The sequence below is a fragment of the Staurois parvus genome, unplaced genomic scaffold (assembly GCF_062004578.1).
Source record: "Staurois parvus isolate SC_StPar_1 unplaced genomic scaffold, SC_StPar_1.0 ptg000091l, whole genome shotgun sequence".
Classification (NCBI taxonomy): Eukaryota; Metazoa; Chordata; class Amphibia; order Anura; family Ranidae; genus Staurois; species Staurois parvus.
Window position 1 is genome coordinate 3,814,169 of NW_028317887.1, and position 22,690 is coordinate 3,836,858.

The following is a 22,690-nucleotide window of genomic DNA, read 5'->3' on the forward strand; positions in this document are numbered from 1 at the left end:
AGTGTTTCATTTATGATGAAGTAAAGCAGGGTGCAGCGCTAAAATGATCTGCTAAATCTCATGAAATACTATGTACAAATATGATATAAATAAATAAAAATGCTGGCAAATGTGCATTGCAAATAATCAAATAAAATAGGTGACAGCATGCAAATAAATATGTCTCTAGGTAATATTGTGAAATGGTGTTACACACTAAACCAAACCAAAGATCCCAGATGATCTTCAGAAATCCAGTGGCTGGATAAGGTGATAGGTATGTAAAGATTGCGCACTCACCAGATACGCAATCCAAATGCGCATTAAGAGTTGATAACCTCAGGACATCAAAAGATCCTAATATAGATCTGGTCAGGCACCCCTCATTGCCTGGTAATGCTGCCACACTTGGAAATAGCTGCTCTGTAGATGTAGATGGCTCCCAAAGGAGCTAAAAAAACAGAGGAGGCCAAATAGTGTAGAATCATTAGGATAAGGAGTGTTTATTCCATGCAATTACAAGGTAGGAACAAAAGGAAGAAGTACTGACCATATGAGCATACAAGATGGCCACCGGGGCCCTCGTGGCGCCGGTCGGCGTGACGTCACATCGTTGCAGCCCCTCCCTGACGCATTTCGTGCGATGGCATGTAGTCATAGGAGGAGGGGAGGGGCTTCAGTGGTGAGGGGCTGCAGTGGTGTGACGTCACGCCGACCGGCGCCACGAGGGCCCTGGCGGCCATCTTATATTTATGAAGAGTCATTATATTTATTATATTACTTTCAAGGGTGAAAGTTTTTTTCTCTTTTTTTCTTTTGGGTTGTAGTTATTTAAATTTGGGAGTGTTCGCAATATTGGTATTTTGATGCAACTTTGATTCGACTTTACACTGGAACTCAAATAGCATCAAAGTAGCGCAGGAACATTTTTTGTGTCCAAAGTTACATATTAGGGTTAAATGTTAGGATCAAAGTTAAGTGCTAGGGTTAAACGTTAGTTAGGGGTAATTGTTAGGGTTAGAGATAATTGTTAGGGTTAGAATGCTAACTCTAATGATTACAGCTAACCCTAGCCCTTAACCCTAACATTTAACCTTAACAGATAACCTGAATCCTAGCTCCTTAATCCTTTAGGGGGGAGGCCTCCCTACTCCAAAGTACCACACTCATGTTGAGGGAATGTGGCCTGGTAAGGCTTGGGGTGGGGAGCGCATTCACCCCCCCCCCCTTTCTTGCCCTACCAGGCCTATGCTTGGAATCAAGGGTCTGGTAGGAATTTAGGGGGGACCCCCACGCTTTTTTCCCCCATTTTTGAGAGGGGTTACCCTTAAAAGTCCTACCAGGCCTAGAGGCCCTTTTAGGGGGAAGCCCTATTTGTGGGAGGCAGGGTTCCCTTAAAAACTTATATCAATAGATACCAGCGCAAACCCACATAATAAATTGGAAAAAACAGCAGTGAGCGCTAATCCTGAAAGCGGCTAAGCACTCTAAGCAACCAATAAACTTAAAAGCAATAACATAAAAATAGTGCAGCGCTAAAGTAGTGATAAAATGACAGAAAAAAAGTCCACTAAAAGTCCACTAAAAGTCTTGGTAATATGAACGTATCCAGTGACAGATGTGGATTCCGAATTGGTGATCCGTGTGGAAATGGCTGGAAAACGCACTCACCAGAAGTAAGACACATAAACGCAGTGTGCATTTAAAGCTCAAGGATCTTCAATCCAGAGGGAAGTAAAGCTGGTCTGGTTACAGGAATGGTGGATCCTCCGTGAATGCAGCAACAGATCTTCCTTCTCACGATTAGATGTAGAATTCCAGGGACCAGGTTCTGCAAGCAAAAGCTCCTCAAGGGAGTTTTAGGGAAGGACACCCATAGTGAAGTAAGTAATAAAAGGCAGCTTTATTCAAAATAATGATATCCAATTCAAAGCAGGCAGGTATCAAAAAGATGTGTCCCTGGAATTCTACATCTAATCGTGAGAAGGAAGATCTGTTGCTGCATTCACGGAGGATCCACCATTCCTGTAACCAGACCAGCTTTACTTCCCTCTGGATTGAAGATCCTTGAGCTTTAAATGCACACTGCGTTTATGTGTCTTACTTCTGGTGAGTGCGTTTTCCAGCCATTTCCACACGGATCACCAATTCGGAATCCACATCTGTCACTGGATACGTTCATATTACCAAGACTTTTAGTGGACTTTTAGTGGACTTTTTTTCTGTCATTTTATCACTACTTTAGCGCTGCACTATTTTTATGTTACCACATAATAAATTGCATCACCCAACCTATTAGACAAACTAAAAAAATGTGACCACTTATATGCTAATGAAATAATAAAAATATATATATATAAATAAATACATAAATAAATAAATAAGTAAATAATTATTGAATTAATAAGTCCAGTGACAAAAAAATCCCAAAATAACAGTCCCGTGACAAAAATTGTAATTATACTGTAATTTTCATTGGATTCTTCCGTGCTTTTGATCCCTTCACCATCCACCAGTGCAAACACCAACATTAACCGCACTCACCAGATATTAGTGAGTCACACGCCTTTCAGGAATATTAAGGGCTCCTGGACCCCCTTTACTTTATATAGGACCTCCAAATAATACCTCCTTTCAGATCTGGGTACCTCTTCTGGTTACTCCTCTCACTGAATCCCCCAAGGAAAATCAGGAAGAAGAAAAAACCATAGCGTAATACCGTAGTGATTTCTCATCAAAAAAAAAAAAAAATCTCTCCAGACCTGCTCCAATAATACCAGTGATTTATCAATTACCAAAAATCCACAAAGATCTTACTAAACCCCCTGGGAGACCCATTATTAGTGGGATAGATTCTTTGTTTTGTAGACTGGGTGAATATGTGGATACGTTTCTGCAACATCTAGTTTCCATGTTTCCAGCATATCTGAGGGATAGTGGTGATCTGATCAATCTGATTAGGGGAATTAGGGAGGAGGGGAGATGTGTGATGGCTAGTGTAGATGTTAACTCCCTGTATACTAATATAAGACATGCGGATGCACTAGGAGCAGTTAAGTGGGCCTTAGAGGCCAAAGCAGGTTTGAAATCAGCAAACTGAATTTATACTTAATAGTTTAAATTTAGCTATTAGAGATGAGCGAAGTATTCAAAAATTCGATTAGGCTGATTCGGCGAATTCGAGGAAAAAATTTGATTCGATGCGAATATATTCGCTGCAAATTTAACTTATAAAAGGGTGTTTCTAGGCTTCAGAGAGCCTTCATATTAGTGCAGAACACTGTACCTTTAATTTAAATGCCCTTGGAGTCTGCTGGGGAAGAGAAATAATACTGTCAGTCAGTATGACATGCAGATGAGTGCCGTCGATCTTAGAATCACCGCACACTTCACTCATTTGGGCAGTCACGGAGTGTGGAGCCACAGTGTGGCGGTGGAGGCAGCAGCAATGGGAGGCCATACAGCACCCTATGACAAAAATGGAACCCACCAGCAGTGTGAGGAGACCTGAAAGTGGCACATGGCAGAGTGTGGCGATGGAGACAGCAGCAATGGGAGGCCGTACAGGGACCCATGACACACTCTGGACCTGGCAGCAGCATGAGGAGGCGGTACGGGGGCCCATGGCAGATTACGGGCCTGGCAGCAGCAATGGGAGGCCCGTAATCTGCCAGCACCCTATGACAAAAAATGGAACACACCAGCAGTGTGAGGAGACCTGAAAGTGGCACATGTTTGGGGCATGATTCATGGTGGATTTAGTCAGTTGTGTCAGGAACTGGTGGTTTGAAATCCAGACTAATCCACGCCTGATTCATTTTCACAAACGTGAGTCTCTCCACACTTTGGGTGGACAGTCGTGTCCTCCGCGGAGTTACAATACCTCCTGCCGCACTAAACACGCGCTCCGATGCCACGCTACTGGCCGGGCATGACAGCCTTTCAAGGGCAAATTCAGCTAGTTGGGGCCAAAGGTCAAGTTTCGTTGCCCAGTAGTCAAGGGGATTGTCTACCTCGGTTGGCAGGGTGCTGTCCAAGTAGGCCCAAGAATGTTGTTTGAGGTCCTGCTCCAGGTCCACCTGATGATGCTGCTGCTGCGGCTGGTTAGTAGTTTCCTCACTGCGCTGGTGAAGAAAGCTACTTATCATCGACTGCAGACTGAGGCAGCCGCTGCTGGTGGAGCTGCCACTGCTCCTACCACCCCACCCCTCCCCTGCTGCCATGGCAGCGGAACGCGAGCGCACAGGGCCCACAGTATCTGAGGATGGACGTTGGCGCAGAAAGGCAGAGACCAACTGACTACATAGGTGGTTTTTATAGTACGTTATTTTGGCCTCCCTCTCAGCAGGTGTGAAAAAGGCCACCATTTTTGAACGGTAGCGAGGGTCCAACAAGGTGGACAGCCAAAAGTCATCCCTCTGTCTGATGGTGATTATTCGGCTGTCGCTACGCAAGCAACCAAGCATGCTATGGGCCATTTGTGCCAAGGAATGCGAGGGACTCCCTGCCTCCATCTCCACAGCATACTGCCACGGTGCGTCTGGGTCCTCTGTCTCCTCCTCCTCTACCAGATGCTCCTGCTCCTCCACTCCTGTCCGCTGAGTGGAAAAACCACCCATTTCACTCAATAATTCCTGAGCACCAATGTCCTCCTCTACCTCCTCCTCTTCTTCCTGTCCTGCCCCCACAGGGGTCATGTGGCGTTGAGATCTGTGCGCCACGTCTACCGCACCCTGACCAGCCATTGTTAACAGCATTTGTTCCAGGACGTGCAACAGAGGAATGACGTCATTCATCCCATAGTCCTGCCGACTCACGAATAGCGTGGCCTCCTCAAAGGGCCTGAGCAAGCGGCAGGTGTCACGCATGAGCTGCCAATGGCTGACATCTAAGTTACACAGGGGAGTACCTTTATCCGCTTGTAACATCAGGAATCTGTGATGGCCTTTCGCTGTTCGTAAAGGCGGTCTAACATATGTAGGGTTGAATTCCACCTTGTTGCAACGTCACAGCATGAGGAGTCGGTACGGGGGCCCATGGCAGATTACAGGCCTGGCAGCAGCAATGGGAGGCCCGTAATCTGCCAGCACCCTATGACAAAAAATGGAACAAACCAGCAGTGTGAGGAGACCTGAAAGTGGCACATGGCAGAGTGTGGCGATGGAGACAGCAGCAATGGGAGGCCGTAAAGGGACCCATGAGAGACTCTGGACCTGGCAGCAGCATGAAGAGGCGGTACAGGGGCCCATGGCAGATTACGGGCCTGGCAGCAGCAATGGGAGGCCCGTAATCTGCCAGCACCCTATGACAAAATGGAACACACCAGCAGTGTGAGGAGACCTGAAAGTGGCACATGGCAGAGTGTGGCGATGGAGACAGCAGCAATGGGAGGCCGTACAGGGACCCATGAGAGACTCTGGACCTGGCAGCAGCATGAGGAGGCGGTACGGGGGCCCATGGCAGATTACGGGCCTGGCAGCAGCAATGGGAGGTCCGTAATCTGCCAGCACCCTATGACAAAATGGAACACACCAGCAGTGTGAGGAGACCTGAAAGTGGCACATGGCAGAGTGTGGCGATGGAGACAGCAGCAATGGGAGGCCGTACAGGGACCCATGAGACACTCTGGACCTGGCAGCAGCATGAAGAGGCGGTACAGGGGCCCATTGCAGATTACAGGCCTGGCAGCAGCAATGGGAGGCCCGTAATCTGCCAGCACCCTATGACAAAAAATGGAACACACCAGCAGTGTGAGGAGACCTGAAAGTGGCACATGGCAGAGTGTGGCGATGGAGACAGCAGCAATGGGAGGCCGTACAGGGACCCATGAGACACTGTGGACCTGGCAGCAGCATGAGGAGGCGGTACTGGGGCCCATGGCAGATTACGATCCTGGCAGCAGCAATGGGAGGCCCGTAATCTGCCAGCACCCTATGACAAAAAATGGAACACACCAGCAGTGTGAGGAGACCTGAAAGTGGCACATGGCAGAGTGTGGCGATGGAGACAGCAGCAATGGGAGGCCGTACAGGGACCCATGAGACACTGTGGACCTGGCAGCAGCATGAAGAGGCGGTACAGGGGCCCATGGCAGATTACAGGCCTGGCAGCAGCAATGGGAGGCCCGTAATCTGCCAGCACCCTATGACAAAAAATGGAACACACCAGCAGTGTGAGGAGACCTGAAAGTGGCACATGGCAGAGTGTGGCGATGTAGACAGCAGCAATGGGAGGCCGTACAGGGACCCATGAGACACTCTGGACCTGGCAGCAGCATGAAGAGGCGGTACAGGGGCCCATGGCAGATTACGGGCCTGGCAGCAGCAATGGGAGGCCCGTAATCTGCCAGCACCCTATGACAAAAAATGGAACACACCAGCAGTGTGAGGAGACCTGAAAGTGGCACATGGCAGAGTGTGGCGATGGAGACAGCAGCAATGGGAGGCCGTACAGGGACCCATGAGAGACTCTGGACCTGGCAGCAGCATGAAGAGGCGTTACAGGGGCCCATGGCAGATTACGGGCCTGGCAGCAGCAATGGGAGGCCCGTAATCTGCCAGCACCCTATGACAAAATGGAACACACCAGCAGTGTGAGGAGACCTGAAAGTGGCACATGGCAGAGTGTGGCGATGGAGACAGCAGCAATGGGAGGCCGTACAGGGACCCATGAGACACTCTGGACCTGGCAGCAGCATGAAGAGGCGGTACAGGGGCCCATGGCAGATTACAGGCCTGGCAGCAGCAATGGGAGGCCCGTAATCTGCCAGCACCCTATGACAAAAAATGGAACACACCAGCAGTGTGAGGAGACCTGAAAGTGGCACATGGCAGAGTGTGGCGATGGAGACAGCAGCAATGGGAGGCCGTACAGGGACCCATGAGACACTCTGGACCTGGCAGCAGCATGAAGAGGCGGTACAGGGGCCCATGGCAGATTACAGGCCTGGCAGCAGCAATGGGAGGCCCGTAATCTGCCAGCACCCTATGACAAAAAATGGAACACACCAGCAGTGTGAGGAGACCTGAAAGTGGCACATGGCAGAGTGTGGCGATGGAGACAGCAGCAATGGGAGGCCGTACAGGGACCCATGAGACACTGTGGACCTGGCAGCAGCATGAGGAGGCGGTACTGGGGCCCATGGCAGATTACGGGCCTGGCAGCAGCAATGGGAGGCCCGTAATCTGCCAGCACCCTATGACAAAAAATGGAACACACCAGCAGTGTGAGGAGACCTGAAAGTGGCACATGGCAGAGTGTGGCGATGGAGACAGCAGCAATGGGAGGCCGTACAGGGACCCATGAGAGACTCTGGACCTGGCAGCAGCATGAAGAGGCGTTACAGGGGCCCATGGCAGATTACGGGCCTGGCAGCAGCAATGGGAGGCCCGTAATCTGCCAGCACCCTATGACAAAATGGAACACACCAGCAGTGTGAGGAGACCTGAAAGTGGCACATGGCAGAGTGTGGCGATGGAGACAGCAGCAATGGGAGGCCGTACAGGGACCCATGAGAGACTCTGGACCTGGCAGCAGCATGAGGAGGCGGTACGGGGGCCCATGGCAGATTACGGGCCTGGCAGCAGCAATGGGAGGCCCGTAATCTGCCAGCACCCTATGACAAAAAATGGAACACACCAGCAGTGTGAGGAGACCTGAAAGTGGCACATGGCAGAGTGTGACGATGGAGACAGCAGCAATGGGAGGCCGCACAGGGACCCATGAGACACTGTGGACCTGGCAGCAGCATGAGGAGGCGGTACAGGGGCCCATGGCAGATTACGGGCCTGGCAGCAGCAATGGGAGGCCCGTAATCTGCCAGCACCCTATGACAAAAAATGGAACACACCAGCAGTGTGAGGAGACCTGAAAGTGGCACATGGCAGAGTGTGGCGATGGAGACAGCGGCAATGGGAGGCCGTACAGGGACCCATGAGAGACTCTAGACCTGGCATCAGCATGAAGAGGCGGTACAGGGGCCCATGGCAGATTACGGGCCTGGCAGCAGCAATGGGAGGCCCGTAATCTGCCAGCACCCTATGACAAAAAATGGAACACACCAGCAGTGTGAGGAGACCTGAAAGTGGCACATGGCAGAGTGTGGCGATGGAGACAGCAGCAATGGGAGGCCGTACAGGGACCCATGAGACACTCTGGACCTGGCAGCAGCATGAAGAGGCGGTACAGGGGCCCATGGCAGATTACGGGCCTGGCAGCAGCAATGGGAGGCCCGTAATCTGCCAGCACCCTATGACAAAATGGAACACACCAGCAGTGTGAGGAGACCTGAAAGTGGCACATGGCAGAGTGTGGCGATGGAGACAGCAGCAATGGGAGGCCGTACAGGGACCCATGAGAGACTCTGGACCTGGCAGCAGCATGAGGAGGCGGTACGGGGGCCCATGGCAGATTACGGGCCTGGCAGCAGCAAGGGGAGGCCCGTAATCTGCCAGCACCCTATGACAAAAAATGGAACACACCAGCAGTGTGAGGAGACCTGAAAGTGGCACATGGCAGAGTGTGGCGATGGAGACAGCAGCAATGGGAGGCCGTACAGGGACCCATGAGACACTGTGGACCTGGCAGCAGCATGAGGAGGCGGTACAGGGGCCCATGGCAGATTACGGGCCTGGCAGCAGCAATGGGAGGCCCGTAATCTGCCAGCACCCTATGACAAAAAATGGAACACACCAGCAGTGTGAGGAGACCTGAAAGTGGCACATGGCAGAGTGTGGCGATGGAGACAGCAGCAATGGGAGGCCGTACAGGGACCCATGAGACACTGTGGACCTGGCAGCAGCATGAGGAGGCGGTACTGGGGCCCATGGCAGATTACGGGCCTGGCAGCAGCAATGGGAGGCCCGTAATCTGCCAGCACCCTATGACAAAAAATGGAACACACCAGCAGTGTGAGGGGACCTGAAAGTGGCACATGGCAGAGTGTGGCGATGGAGACAGCAGCAATGGGAGGCCGTACAGGTACCCATGAGAGACTCTGGACCTGGCAGCAGCATGAAGAGGCGGTACAGGGGCCCATGGCACATTACGGGCCTGGCAGCAGCAATGGGAGGCCCGTAATCTGCCAGCACCCTATGACAAAATGGAACACACCAGCAGTGTGAGGAGACCTGAAAGTGGCACATGGCAGAGTGTGGCGATGGAGACAGCAGCAATGGGAGGCCGTACAGGGACCCATGAGAGACTCTGGACCTGGCAGCAGCATGAGGAGGCGGTACGGGGGCCCATGGCAGATTACGGGCCTGGCAGCAGCAATGGGAGGCCCGTAATCTGCCAGCACCCTATGACAAAAAATGGAACACACCCGCAGTGTGAGGAGACCTGAAAGTGGCACATGGCAGAGTGTGGCGATGGAGACAGCAGCAATGGGAGGCCGTACAGGGACCCATGAGACACTGTGGACCTGGCAGCAGCATGAGGAGGCGGTACAGGGGCCCATGGCAGATTACGGGCCTGGCAGCAGCAATGGGAGGCCCGTAATCTGCCAGCACCCTATGACAAAAAATGGAACACACCAGCAGTGTGAGGAGACCTGAAAGTGGCACATGGCAGAGTGTGGCGATGGAGACAGCAGCAATGGGAGGCCGTACAGGGACCCATGAGAGACTCTGGACCTGGCAGCAGCATGAAGAGGCGTTACGGGGGCCCATGGCAGATTACGGGCCTGGCAGCAGCAATGGGAGGCCCGTAATCTGCCAGCACCCTATGACAAAATGGAACACACCAGCAGTGTGAGGAGACCTGAAAGTGGCACATGGCAGAGTGTGGCGATGGAGACAGCAGCAATGGGAGGCCGTACAGGGACCCATGAGACACTGTGGACCTGGCAGCAGCATGAGGAGGCGGTACTGGGGCCCATGGCAGATTACGGGCCTGGCAGCAGCAATGGGAGGCCCGTAATCTGCCAGCACCCTATGACAAAAAATGGAACACACCAGCAGTGTGAGGAGACCTGAAAGTGGCACATGGCAGAGTATGGCGATGGAGACAGCAGCAATGGGAGGCCGTACAGGGACCCATGAGAGACTCTGGACCTGGCAGCAGCATGAAGAGGCGGTACAGGGGCCCATGGCAGATTACAGGCCTGGCAGCAGCAATGGGAGGCCCGTAATCTGCCAGCACCCTATGACAAAAAAAAACACACCATCAGTGTGAGGAGACCTGAAAGTGGCACATGGCAGAGTGTGGCGATGGAGACAGCAGCAATGGGAGGCCGTACAGGGACCCATGAGAGACTCTGGACCTGGCAGCAGCATGAGGAGGCGGTACGGGGGCCCATGGCAGATTACGGGCCTGGCAGCAGCAATGGGAGGCCCGTAATCTGCCAGCACCCTATGACAAAAAATGGAACACACCAGCAGTGTGAGACCTGAAAGTGGCACATGGCAGAGTGTGGCGATGGAGACAGCAGCAATGGGAGGCCGCACAGGGACCCATGAGACACTGTGGACCTGGCAGCAGCATGAGGAGGCGGTACAGGGGCCCATGGCAGATTATGGGCCTGGCAGCAGCAATGGGAGGCCCGTAATCTGCCAGCACCCTATGACAAAAAATGGAACACACCAGCAGTGTGAGGAGACCTGAAAGTGGCACATGGCAGAGTGTGGCGATGGAGACAGCGGCAATGGGAGGCCGTACAGGGACCCATGAGAGACTCTGGACCTGGCATCAGCATGAAGAGGCGGTACAGGGGCCCATGGCAGATTACGGGCCTGGCAGCAGCAATGGGAGGCCCGTAATCTGCCAGCACCCTATGACAAAAAATGGAACACACCAGCAGTGTGAGGAGACCTGAAAGTGGCACATGGCAGAGTGTGGCGATGGAGACAGCAGCAATGGGAGGCCGTACAGGGACCCATGAGACACTCTGGACCTGGCAGCAGCATGAAGAGGCGGTACAAGGGCCCATGGCAGATTACGGGCCTGGCAGCAGCAATGGGAGGCCCGTAATCTGCCAGCACCCTATGACAAAATGGAACACACCAGCAGTGTGAGGAGACCTGAAAGTGGCACATGGCAGAGTGTGGCGATGGAGACAGCAGCAATGGGAGGCCGTAAAGGGACCCATGAGAGACTCTGGACCTGGCAGCAGCATGAGGAGGCGGTACGGGGGCCCATGGCAGATTACGGGCATGGCAGCAGCAATGGGAGGCCCGTAATCTGCCAGCACCCTATGACAAAAAATGGAACACACCAGCAGTGTGAGGAGACCTGAAAGTGGCACATGGCAGAGTGTGGCGATGGAGACAGCAGCAATGGGAGGCCGTACAGGGACCCATGAGACACTGTGGACCTGGCAGCAGCATGAGGAGGCGGTACAGGGGCCCATGGCAGATTACGGGCCTGGCAGCAGCAATGGGAGGCCCGTAATCTGCCAGCACCCTATGACAAAAAATGGAACACACCAGCAGTGTGAGGAGACCTGAAAGTGGCACATGGCAGAGTGTGGCGATGGAGACAGCAGCAATGGGAGGCCGTACAGGGACCCATGAGACACTGTGGACCTGGCAGCAGCATGAGGAGGCGGTACTGGGGCCCATGGCAGATTACGGGCCTGGCAGCAGCAATGGGAGGCCCGTAATCTGCCAGCACCCTATGACAAAAAATGGAACACACCAGCAGTGTGAGGAGACCTGAAAGTGGCACATGGCAGAGTGTGGCGATGGAGACAGCAGCAATGGGAGGCCGTACAGGGACCCATGAGACACTCTGGACCTGGCAGCAGCATGAAGAGGCGGTACAGGGGCCCATGGCAGATTACGGGCCTGGCAGCAGCAATGGGAGGCCCGTAATCTGCCAGCACCCTATGACAAAATGGAACACACCAGCAGTGTGAGGAGACCTGAAAGTGGCACATGGCAGAGTGTGGCGATGGAGACAGCAGCAATGGGAGGCCGTAAAGGGACCCATGAGAGACTCTGGACCTGGCAGCAGCATGAGGAGGCGGTACGGGGGCCCATGGCAGATTACGGGCCTGGCAGCAGCAATGGGAGGCCCGTAATCTGCCAGCACCCTATGACAAAAAATGGAACACACCAGCAGTGTGAGGAGACCTGAAAGTGGCACATGGCAGAGTGTGGCGATGGAGACAGCAGCAATGGGAGGCCGTACAGGGACCCATGAGAGACTCTGGACCTGGCAGCAGCATGAAGAGGCGTTACGGGGGCCCATGGCAGATTACTGGCCTGGCAGCAGCAATGGGAGGCCCGTAATCTGCCATCACCCTATGACAAAATGGAACACACCAGCAGTGTGAGGAGACCTGAAAGTGGCACATGGCAGAGTGTGGCGATGGAGACAGCAGCAATGGGAGGCCGTACAGGGACCCATGAGACACTGTGGACCTGGCAGCAGCATGAGGAGGCGGTACTGGGGCCCATGGCAGATTACGGGCCTGGCAGCAGCAATGGGAGGCCCGTAATCTGCCAGCACCCTATGACAAAAAATGGAACACACCAGCAGTGTGAGGAGACCTGAAAGTGGCACATGTTTGGGGCATGATTCATGGCGGATTCAGTCAGTTGTGTCAGGAACTGGTGGTTTGAAATCCAGACTAATCCACGCCTGATTCATTTTCACAAACGTGAGTCTCTCCACACTTTGGGTGGACAGTCGTGTCCTCCGCGGAGTTACAATACCTCCTGCTGCACTAAACACGCGCTCTGATGCCACGCTACTGGCCGGGCATGACAGCCTTTCAAGGGCAAATTCAGCTAGTTGGGGCCAAAGGTCAAGTTTCGTTGCCCAGTAGTCAAGGGGATTGTCTACCTCGGTTGGCAGGGTTCTGTCCAAGTAGGCCCAAGCCTGTTGTTTGAGGTCCTGCTCCAGGTCCACCTGATGCTGCTGCTGCTGCGGCTGGTTAGTAGTTTCCTCACTGCGCTGGTGAAGAAAGCTACTCATCATCGACTGCAGACTGAGGCAGCCGCTGCTGGTGGAGCTGCCACTGCTCCTACCACCCCACCCCTCCCCTGCTGCCATGGCAGCGGAACGCAAGCGCACAGGGCCCACAGTGTCTGAGGATGGACGTTGGCGCAGAAAGGCAGAGACCAACTGACTACATAGGTGGTTTTTATGGTACGTTATTTTGGCCTCCCTCTCAGCAGGTGTGAAAAAGGCCACCATTTTTGAACGGTAGCGAGGGTCCAACAAGGTGGACAGCCAAAAGTCATCCCTCTGTCTGATGGTTATTATTCGGCTGTCGCTACGCAAGCAACCGAGCATGCTATGGGCCATTTGTGCCAAGGAATGCGAGGGACTCCCTGCCTCCATCTCCACAGCATACTGCCACGGTGCGCCTGGGTCCTCTGTCTCCTCCTCCTCCTCCTCTACCAGATGCTCCTGCTCCTCCACTCCTGTCCGCTGAGTGGAAAAACCACCCATTTCACTCAATAATTCCTGAGCACAAATGTCCTCCTCTACCTCCTCCTCTTCTTCCTGTCCTGCCCCCACAGGGGTCATGTGGCGTTGAGATCTGTGCGCCACGTCTACCGCACCCTGACCAGCCATTGTTAACAGCATTTGTTCCAGGACGTGCAACAGAGGAATGACGTCGTTCATCCCATAGTCCTGCCGACTCACGAATAGCGTGGCCTCCTCAAAGGGCCTGAGCAAGCGGCAGGTGTCACGCATGAGCTGCCAATGGCTGACATCTAAGTTACACAGGGGAGTACCTTTATCCGCTTGTAACATCAGGAAATCGGTGATGGCCTTTCGCTGTTCGTAAAGGCGGTCTAACATGTGTAGGGTTGAATTCCACCTTGTTGCAACGTCGCAGATCAGGCGATGCTGTGGAATTCCGTTCTGCCGCTGCAGCTCAAGGAGGGTGTGCTTTGCGGTGTAGGAATGGCTGAAATGCAAAGTTTACGTGACATTTTAAGGATGTCTTGCAGTGGGATGGTGGATTTTAGGAACCGCTTGACAACCAGATTGAACACGTGAGCCATGCATGGCGCATGGCACAACCTTCCTTGACGCAGAGCAGACACCATGTTCTTTCCGTTGTCGGTCAACATGGTTCCGATTTTCAGTTTGCGCGGAGACAGCCATCTGTCGATTTCTCTGTTCATTACACTCAGAAGTTCCTCCCCTGTGTGACTACGTTCGCCAAGGCATACCAGGTGCAGCACAGCGTGACACCGTTGCGCCCTGCAAATGTTATATGCCGGTCGGGTAATGGGACTTGGCACGGGGGTGGCGGCTGAGGACACGGCGGAAGAAGAGGTGGTAGAGGCGGACATCTTTTGTGGACCAAGGACGTGCAAACGTGGAGGCAAAAGTGGCGTGACCTGTCCAAGTTGCTAGTGCGGCTGTGCCGGCACCACGTTCACCCAGTGGGCCGTAAATGACATGTACTGTCCCTGACCGTAGTTACAGCTCCACACGTCGGCGCTGCCGTGCACTTTGGCAGAGACCGACATGCTCAAAGACTGGCCCACCATCTCTTCTACATGTGAATGCAGGGCTGGCACTGCCTTTTTGGTGAAGAAATGACGGCTTGGCACTCTCCACCGCGGCGCGGCACAAGCCATCATTTCTCGGAAAGGTGCTGAGTCCACCACTTGGAAAGGGAGGGACTGCAGCACCAGCAACTTGGAGAGGAGGACGTTCAGCTTTTGCACCGTCGGGTGCGTGCTCGCAAACTGTTGTCTCTTGGAAACGGATTCCAAGAAAGACTGCTGACGGAATCCGTGAAGAGGAGTAGCAGGAGAAGGAGCATCTGAACGAGCGGAAGATGCCAACGAGCGACAACTCCCCTCAGCAGAGGTGTTGGAGCCTTGACTGGCTGATAGAGGGCGATTGACGTCGGGTGACGGAGCAAGTAACGGAGCAGGTGATGGAGCGGGGGCTGGGGCAGGCAGAACCGCCGTATCTTTATCACGGTTTTCCCAGGCCACCAAATGGCGACGCTGCATATGCTGCCGCAACGCTGTAGTCCCAACATGGGCCCCCTGGCCACGCTTGACTTTCTGGCCACATAGTCGACATACGGCTACGTTTACTTCCTCGGGCGGCTTGACGAAAAATTGCCACACCGCCATGTAGGAAACTTTGCCCCCGATACTCCTCACTGGCTGACTGCTACTTCCTCCGTGCACACCGGCACCACTACTGGCCGTGGTGGTAGGCTGCAGTGGAGCTGGTGCTCTACTCCGTGGCCGTTTGCCTCCACTGACACTGCTGCGACCCTGCTGCCTCCTGGGCAACCCACCGACTGTTTTGCTCGCTGCCAAGCTGCCACCCTCTTCTCCTGATGATGCGGAAGCAATAGCCTGATGACGACGAGGCTGCCAAGTGCGATCAGCCTCATCATCATCAATTAGGGTCTCCGCCTCACTACTAGCCCCCTCGGCTGCGTGTGGGTCAGGAGACAGACCTGTCTCTAGACCAGCTACCGAGCCACTCTCCTCGCCACTACTTCTTCGCCTGGCTGCTGAAGAGGCGGATGTCTCCCCCCGTTCCTGACCGCCCTCTGTTATCTCTTCCTCACTGTACAGTGGGGCTGAGCCCACAGCATGCGATACTTCGCTTGGTGAGGGAACACCAAAGGACAGGGGCAGGTAGAGGACACGTGATTTCAGTGGGCTTGCTCCCGGGCCATGCCAACTAACGGTTGTGTCTGACGTAACCACCGACCGTTGGCTGTAGGTGTCAGAGGTGACCTGGGAAGAGGAAGACGACCGAGCCAACCAATCGATGACGGCAGGGTTGTCGGTGGAGACACGACCGCTGCATGACACCGGGAGCACTGGCCTCTGGCTGCGACTAGTGCTGCCACGACCCCTTCCTCTGCTGCCACGTCTGCTCGCTCCTAAAACATTGCCTCCTCTGCCACTCCTCTGCATGTTGTCTGACATACTCTTTAATTCAACGATTCTGTGTCCCTGAGTAACAATTCTGTGTCCCTGAGTAACAATTCTGTGTCTGTCCCTGAGTAACAATTCTGTGTCCCTGAGTAACAATTCTGTGTCCCTCAGTAACAATTCTGTGTCCCTCAGTAACAATTCTGTGTCCCTCAGTAACAATTCTGTGTCTGTCCCTGAGTAACAATTCTGTGTCTGTCCCTGAGTAACAATTCTGTGTCCCTCAGTAACAATTCTGTGTCCCTCAGTAACAATTATGTGTCCCTCAGTAACAATTCTGTGTCCCTCAGTAACAATTCTGTGTCTGTCCCTGAGTAACAATTCTGTGTCTGTCCCTGAGTAACAATTCTGTGTCCCTCAGTAACAATTCTGTGTCCCTCAGTAACAATTATGTGTCCCTCAGTAACAATTCTGTGTCCCTCAGTAACAATTCTGTGTCTGTCCCTGAGTAACAATTCTGTGTCTGTCCCTGAGTAACAATTCTGTGTCCCTCAGTAACAATTCTGTGTCCCTCAGTAACAATTCTGTGTCTGTCCCTGAGTAACAATTCTGTGTCCCTGAGTAACAATTCTGTGTCCCTCAGTAACAATTCTGTGTCCCTCAGTAACAATTCTGTGTCCCTCAGTAACAATTCTGTGTCTGTCCCTGAGTAACAATTCTGTGTCCCTGAGTAACAATTCTGTGTCCCTCAGTAACAATTCTGTGTCCCTCAGTAACAATTCTGTGTCTGTCCCTGAGTAACAATTCTGTGTCCCTGAGTAACAATTCTGTGTCCCTCAGTAACAATTCTGTGTCCCTGAGTAACAATTCTGTGTCCCTCAGTAACAATTCTGTCTGTCCCTGAGTAACAATTCTGTGTCCCTCAGTAACAATTCTGTGTCCCTCAGTAACAATTCTGTGTCTGTCCCTGAGTAACAATTCTGTGTCCCTGAGTAACAATTCTGTGTCCCTGAGTAACAATTCTGTATCCCTCAGTAACAATTCTGTGTCCCTCAGTAACAATTCTGTGTCTGTCCCCGAGTAACAATTCTGTGTCCCTCAGTAACAATTCTGTGTCCCTCAGTAACAATTCTGTGTCTGTCCCTGAGTAACAATTCTGTGTCCCTAAGTAACGTTTCTGTGGCCCTAAGTAACGGTTCTGTGTCCCTAAGTAACGATTCTGTGGCCCTAAGTAACGTTTCTGTGGCCCTAAGTAACGTTTCTGTGGCCCTAAGTAACGATTCTGTGGCCCTAAGTAACGTTTCTGTGGCCCTAAGTAACGTTTCTGTGGCCCTAAGTAACGATTCTGTGGCCCTAAGTAACGTTTCTGTGGCCCTAAGTAACGTTTCTGTGTCCCTAAGTAACGATTCTGTGGCCCTAAGTAACGTTTCTGTGGCCCTAAGTAACGTTTCTGTGTCCCTAAGTAACGTTTCTGTGTCCCTAAGTAACGTTTCTCTGGCCCTAAGTAACGTTTCTGTGTCCCTAACTCTCTCCCTCAATACAGCCAGGTCTGCCTCTCTTGAATGACTGGAGGCAAATGGAGAATTCTAAAATGGCCGCAATTTATAGCTCGACCATTACACAGTGCTGGCTGGCTGGCTGCTGATTGGCTAATGCGATCACATGTCATGAATGAATGCATTATGGGTCAGCGCGCCTTGTCTGCGCGCCTTCCCAGAGATCCCCGCTCCGTCGCCGCACATGTCGCCGCCATTTTTGGAAAAATTTCGATTCGCGCATCCGAAGTCTGCTAATTTTCGGATTCGTCGCGAATCGAAATTTTCCTAATATTCGAAACGAATTCCACTTCGCCAAGTTCGATTCGCTCATCTCTATTAGCTATGTCACACAATTACTTTTGGTACTCTGGAAAATACTATAGGCAAGCAAGGGGTGTGGCCATGGGGGCCAAATACGCACCATCGGTGGCGAATTTGTTCATGAGTAGATGGGAAAGTGAAGCCATTTTTAAGAAAAGAACTACAGAATTGCTAGTTTATAGAAGATTTATCGATGATATTATCATAATTTGGAAAGGTACAAGAGAGACATTGGAGGAGTTTATTCAAGAGATGGGGAATAATTCTTTCAATATATCATTTACCAAAAATATTAGTGAAGAGGCAGTAGACTTCTTGAACCTGACAATTTATAAGAAAGATGATAGGTTTTACACCAAGACATATTTCAAGCAAGTCGATAGGAATGGATACATCCCTAATTTTAGTTTTCACCATAGAAATTGGCTAAAATCCATCCCTAAGAGTCAACTTATTAGGATCAAACGTAACTGTGATGATGAAGGTGTTTTCTTGGAGCAATCTGAGGTGTTATTGCAAAGGTTTAGGGAAAAAGGCTATGGAGAAGAAAATCTGGCTGCTTCATTGGAACAGGTCAGAAAGATTAGTAGAGAAGAACTCTTAAAGAAAAAAGAAAAGAAAAAGGAGTTAGGAGATGTGGCTTTTATTACAGGATATTCTAAGCATTATAAATTGGTTGAAAACATCATTAAAAAATATTGGCCAATTCTAATAAGGGATGAAACTCTCAGGAAAGTGCTACCTAGTAAACCATTGTTTGTTTATAGAAAACCACCAACTTTAAGAACTCGACTTGTAAAAAATGTTCCAGATGTACCTAGGAAAATGGTCACCTTTTTAGATAGGGCTGGTTTTTTCAAGTGTGGGAGATGTTTGGCTTGCAGATCCTTGAAAGGGGATAGGAAAAAGTACTACAAGGATTTTCAATCCTGTTATAATGGTGCATCCCATAAGATCAAAAAGTTTATATCATGTGACAGTACACATGTCACCCATTTGTTGGAGTGCTCTTGCAAACTCCAGTACATAGGGAGAACAACGAGAAAACTTGCCACCAGATTGGGAGAACATATTAGAAATATAAAGAAGGGATTTAAACATCATAGTTTATCATATCATTTTAGAAAGTATCATAACAGAGATCCGGCATCGTTGAAATTTTGTGGGATAGATAGAGTAGAAGCCCCTTGGAGAGGAGGAAATATGGTAATAAATGTATCTCAAAATGAAACGAAGTGGATATACCAAATGGGTACATTGTATCCTAATGGGTTGAATGTAGATATTGATATAAACTGCTTTTTGTCCAATTGGTAAAATATAGTTAATGTCCGAAGTGCGTTTTCATGATTAGGAATTTTTATAATATTTTTTATAATTTTGGGAATTTATCTTTATATTTTTTATATTTATTTTTATTTTTGTTTTATTTATGTTTATTTTTATTTATTTATTTATTTTTTTTATTTACTCTTATTATTTATTTTTTATTTTTATTTTTATTTATTTATTTTTATTTTTGTTTTTATTTTTATTTGTATTTTTATTTTAATTTTATTTATATTTTAATAAAACATTTTTTTTCTATTTTGTATTTTAATTCAATTATTAATACCTATTTCTATATAGATTTTTTTGTTTAATGTATTGTAATTCCCTGCTTTTACCTTTATGTTTTGGGGTAGAAGACCTAAGGTTATGGATAAAAGTATGTTTTTTAATTTAAATGCATTTATTTCTGTTGTAAGGGGACCCCACATGGGTATACAGAGGGATGGCGGTGATGGATAGGTTTGTGTCCAGAGTAATTAGTGGGAGGGATCTCCCACTGCTTTATAAACGGCTTGGGAGTGGAAAAGAGCGTCTTGATAACGCCCTGTGGGTGGGGCGGAACGCGTTGACGCACTTCCGGTTGCCTGTTCCGGCGTCTGACGTCATTTCCGGTGAGTGGAACGCACGCCGAGCGGTGCGTTCCAAGGGGCCATTTTTGAATAGTGAATGAGTCTGCATCTGAGGTCTGCCATCCTGCTGTATACTAGGCTGTGGGGTCTTTTATGCAAGAGTCGCTGTACATGGAAAGAGGATCGTTTTTAAAGAAAGATCGTTGTTGTTTCAAATAAAATGTGGGTTATATCCTGCTAAAATGTGAGTGGTCTGGAGAGATTTTTTTTTGATGAGAAATCACTACGGTATTACGCTATGGTTTTTTCTTCTTCCTGATTTTCCTTGGGGGATTCGGTGAGAGGAGTAACCAGAAGAGGTACCCAGATCTGAAAGGAGGTATTATTTGGAGGTCCTATATAAAGTAAAGGGGGTCCAGGAGCCCTTAATATTCCTGAAAGGCGTGTGACTCACTAATATCTGGTGAGTGCGGTTAATGTTGGTGTTTGCACTGGTGGATGGTGAAGGGATCAAAAGCACGGAAGAATCCAATGAAAATTACAGTATAATTACAATTTTTGTCACGGGACTGTTATTTTGGGATTTTTTTGTCACTGGACTTATTAATTCAATAATTATTTATTTATTTATGTATTTATTTATATATATATATATTTTTATTATTTCATTAGCATATAAGTGGTCACGTTTTTTTAGTTCGTCTAATAGGTTGGGTGATGCAATTTATTATGTGGGTTTGCGCTGGTATTTATTGATATAAGTTTTTTTGGTTTTTGCACCTGTGTACAGCAGCATCTCACGGGGAATTGTGTGTCTAATAAGAGAATCCTGGGCGCTGAGGTTTTTTCTTTTTGTCTACATATTTGAGAGTTCCCTTAAAGTCCTACCAAGCCTAGAGGGCCTGGTATGGCTTTTAGAGGGAACCCTCACACACTTAAATTAAAAAAAAAATTACTGTGGGAGACCTAAAGGGTCTGGTAAGGATTGGGGGATGCCCTGTGCTCTATTTTTTCCTTTTTTGGTAATAAAACTGTTATTTAAAAAAAAAAGTCAGTTCTGCTGTAGCAGGGTCTATACATTGTACAGATGTACAACTTTGCAGGTAGTTTAAGGGGACACCCCCCCCCCCCACAGAAATGTTTAAAGGATTTATTTTTTTACTTTAAGCGATGAAAAATGACTGCCCCTTTTTAATAATTTTACTTTTTGAATGTTTTTTTTCATGGATTCATGTCCCTCATGGTGTTTACCCAAGTCCCCATACCCTTTTATGGCCAACAACTTGCATATAAGTCTTCAAAATGGAAACTTTTGAATTTACAAGTTTGAGTCCCATAGACTTGCATTAGTATGAAGTTTGAAGTCAAATTTTCGTTAGGTTTGAATGTTTGACCGCGAACCGAACAGGGAGGTGTTCGACCTATAACTAACAGTAATGAATGTTTCTAAAAGAGGACAGCTGGAGATGTAATCAACAGTATAGCCTATCTACTGGTATTTTGGCTCCATCTATACCACTGCCCAGAAGAGGAATACATTTAGAACCTGCCACTAATGGGGCCCCTTAAACTCTTATTGGGGCACTCACTCTTAAATTAGAGATTTTTTTTAATCCACAAGTTATGGAGGGAATACTCCCAAAATGTCCTAGGCAGATTCTGCAAGTGTCAACAAAGTTCAGCAACATCAAACAAGTTCTTTGCACACAATGATGGCCAAAGTTCCTTCACTACTCCAAGGCTATGCAGATGTCCTACTGTCAGCGGTCAGTCCAGGCATCCTCCCTAAAGGCCCCTCCCTAGAGGTTATGCCACACCTCCCTGTGCTTCTCAAATTTGTGCCATCTCACTCGTCCGGTGCACATGTGGCCTTTTCTCTCTCTCTCTGCTGTGTACAGGTGGCTTCCGGTACCACGATACATACACCTGCTCAGGATGCAACATTTTGAAGGAGACACCACATTGCATTTGGCCTGTTCCATCAATCCAGCTAGACTCCGCCACCCATCTCCAAGTGACTAAGGTGGACCCCATGCACATGTATAACTAACTTTTCCTTACCATACGGCTAGGTCCCTAGGGTCTCCACCACGCGGATCTGATCCTAGGTGCTCGGGCACCGACAGCTCAGGAGGTAAGCTCTGAACCTTTCCCCTCATTATACATGAGACCCATCATCCCCGCAGGTACCACTCTCCTGATGTCTGGCTGTTATATCATCCTTCTCTCTTGTATTTGTTGCCCCTAGCCCCAAACCTTGTCATCACTTCACCTCTGGTGTGCATCCTAGCCCTGTTCTTCTATATACCATTACGACCATGCACCCCTTTAAATAATTTCAGACCAGGCATGACAATGCTTTAAACCAGGGGTGCTCAACCTTTTGAAGAGCAAGGGCCACTTAAGTGATTTGGTAACCAGTCGTGGACCAGAATGAAATTAAATGGCTCAGAATTTCTAATTTTTTATTTTGAATAGCATAATGAACATTGTCCTCTTGCAGCCGCTGAATGCTGGCGGGACGGAGAGGAGGAGAAGCTAGCTTTCAGCAGTTGCAGGGGGAAATGGAGAGAATTTGTTCCTATATATGATACTCCCACCACCCCTCCTGTCCAAGTGTAAACAGAATGTGACAGGCAGGCCGCACAGCAGTGGTTGGGGGTTGGTAAAAACACATCTCAACTATGGGGTTTTACTGCCCCCAAAATGCAAATGTAAATGAGCCCTTACTGTTCTGAGCCCCTTACAAGGCTACTTTCACACTGATGGTCTGCAGTTTACCCAGACCTACAGTGCACCTGTGACCTTCCTGCTGCTTATCTGTGCTTTGCCATAGACGGCTATTATATCTCTATTCAGGAGTCTTGGTGTGCTTTCAGAAAGTGCATCAAAACCCGCAGGATATAACAGAAGTGCAGTTCCCTGGTTTGAGGTTGAGGGTCATATCAGAGGGCCACAACTGGCCTGCAGGCTACAGGTTGAGCACCTCTGCTTTAAATATTTTACTTGAGTAATGCGGCATGACAAGAATTACAAGATAAAAGTTCAACATAAAGTGCAGTCTTTCCCTAGTCCTAACTACAGGCTTGTGTACTGCCCCAGCATACCTGCTTAGGAAAGAGTCCATGGCTGA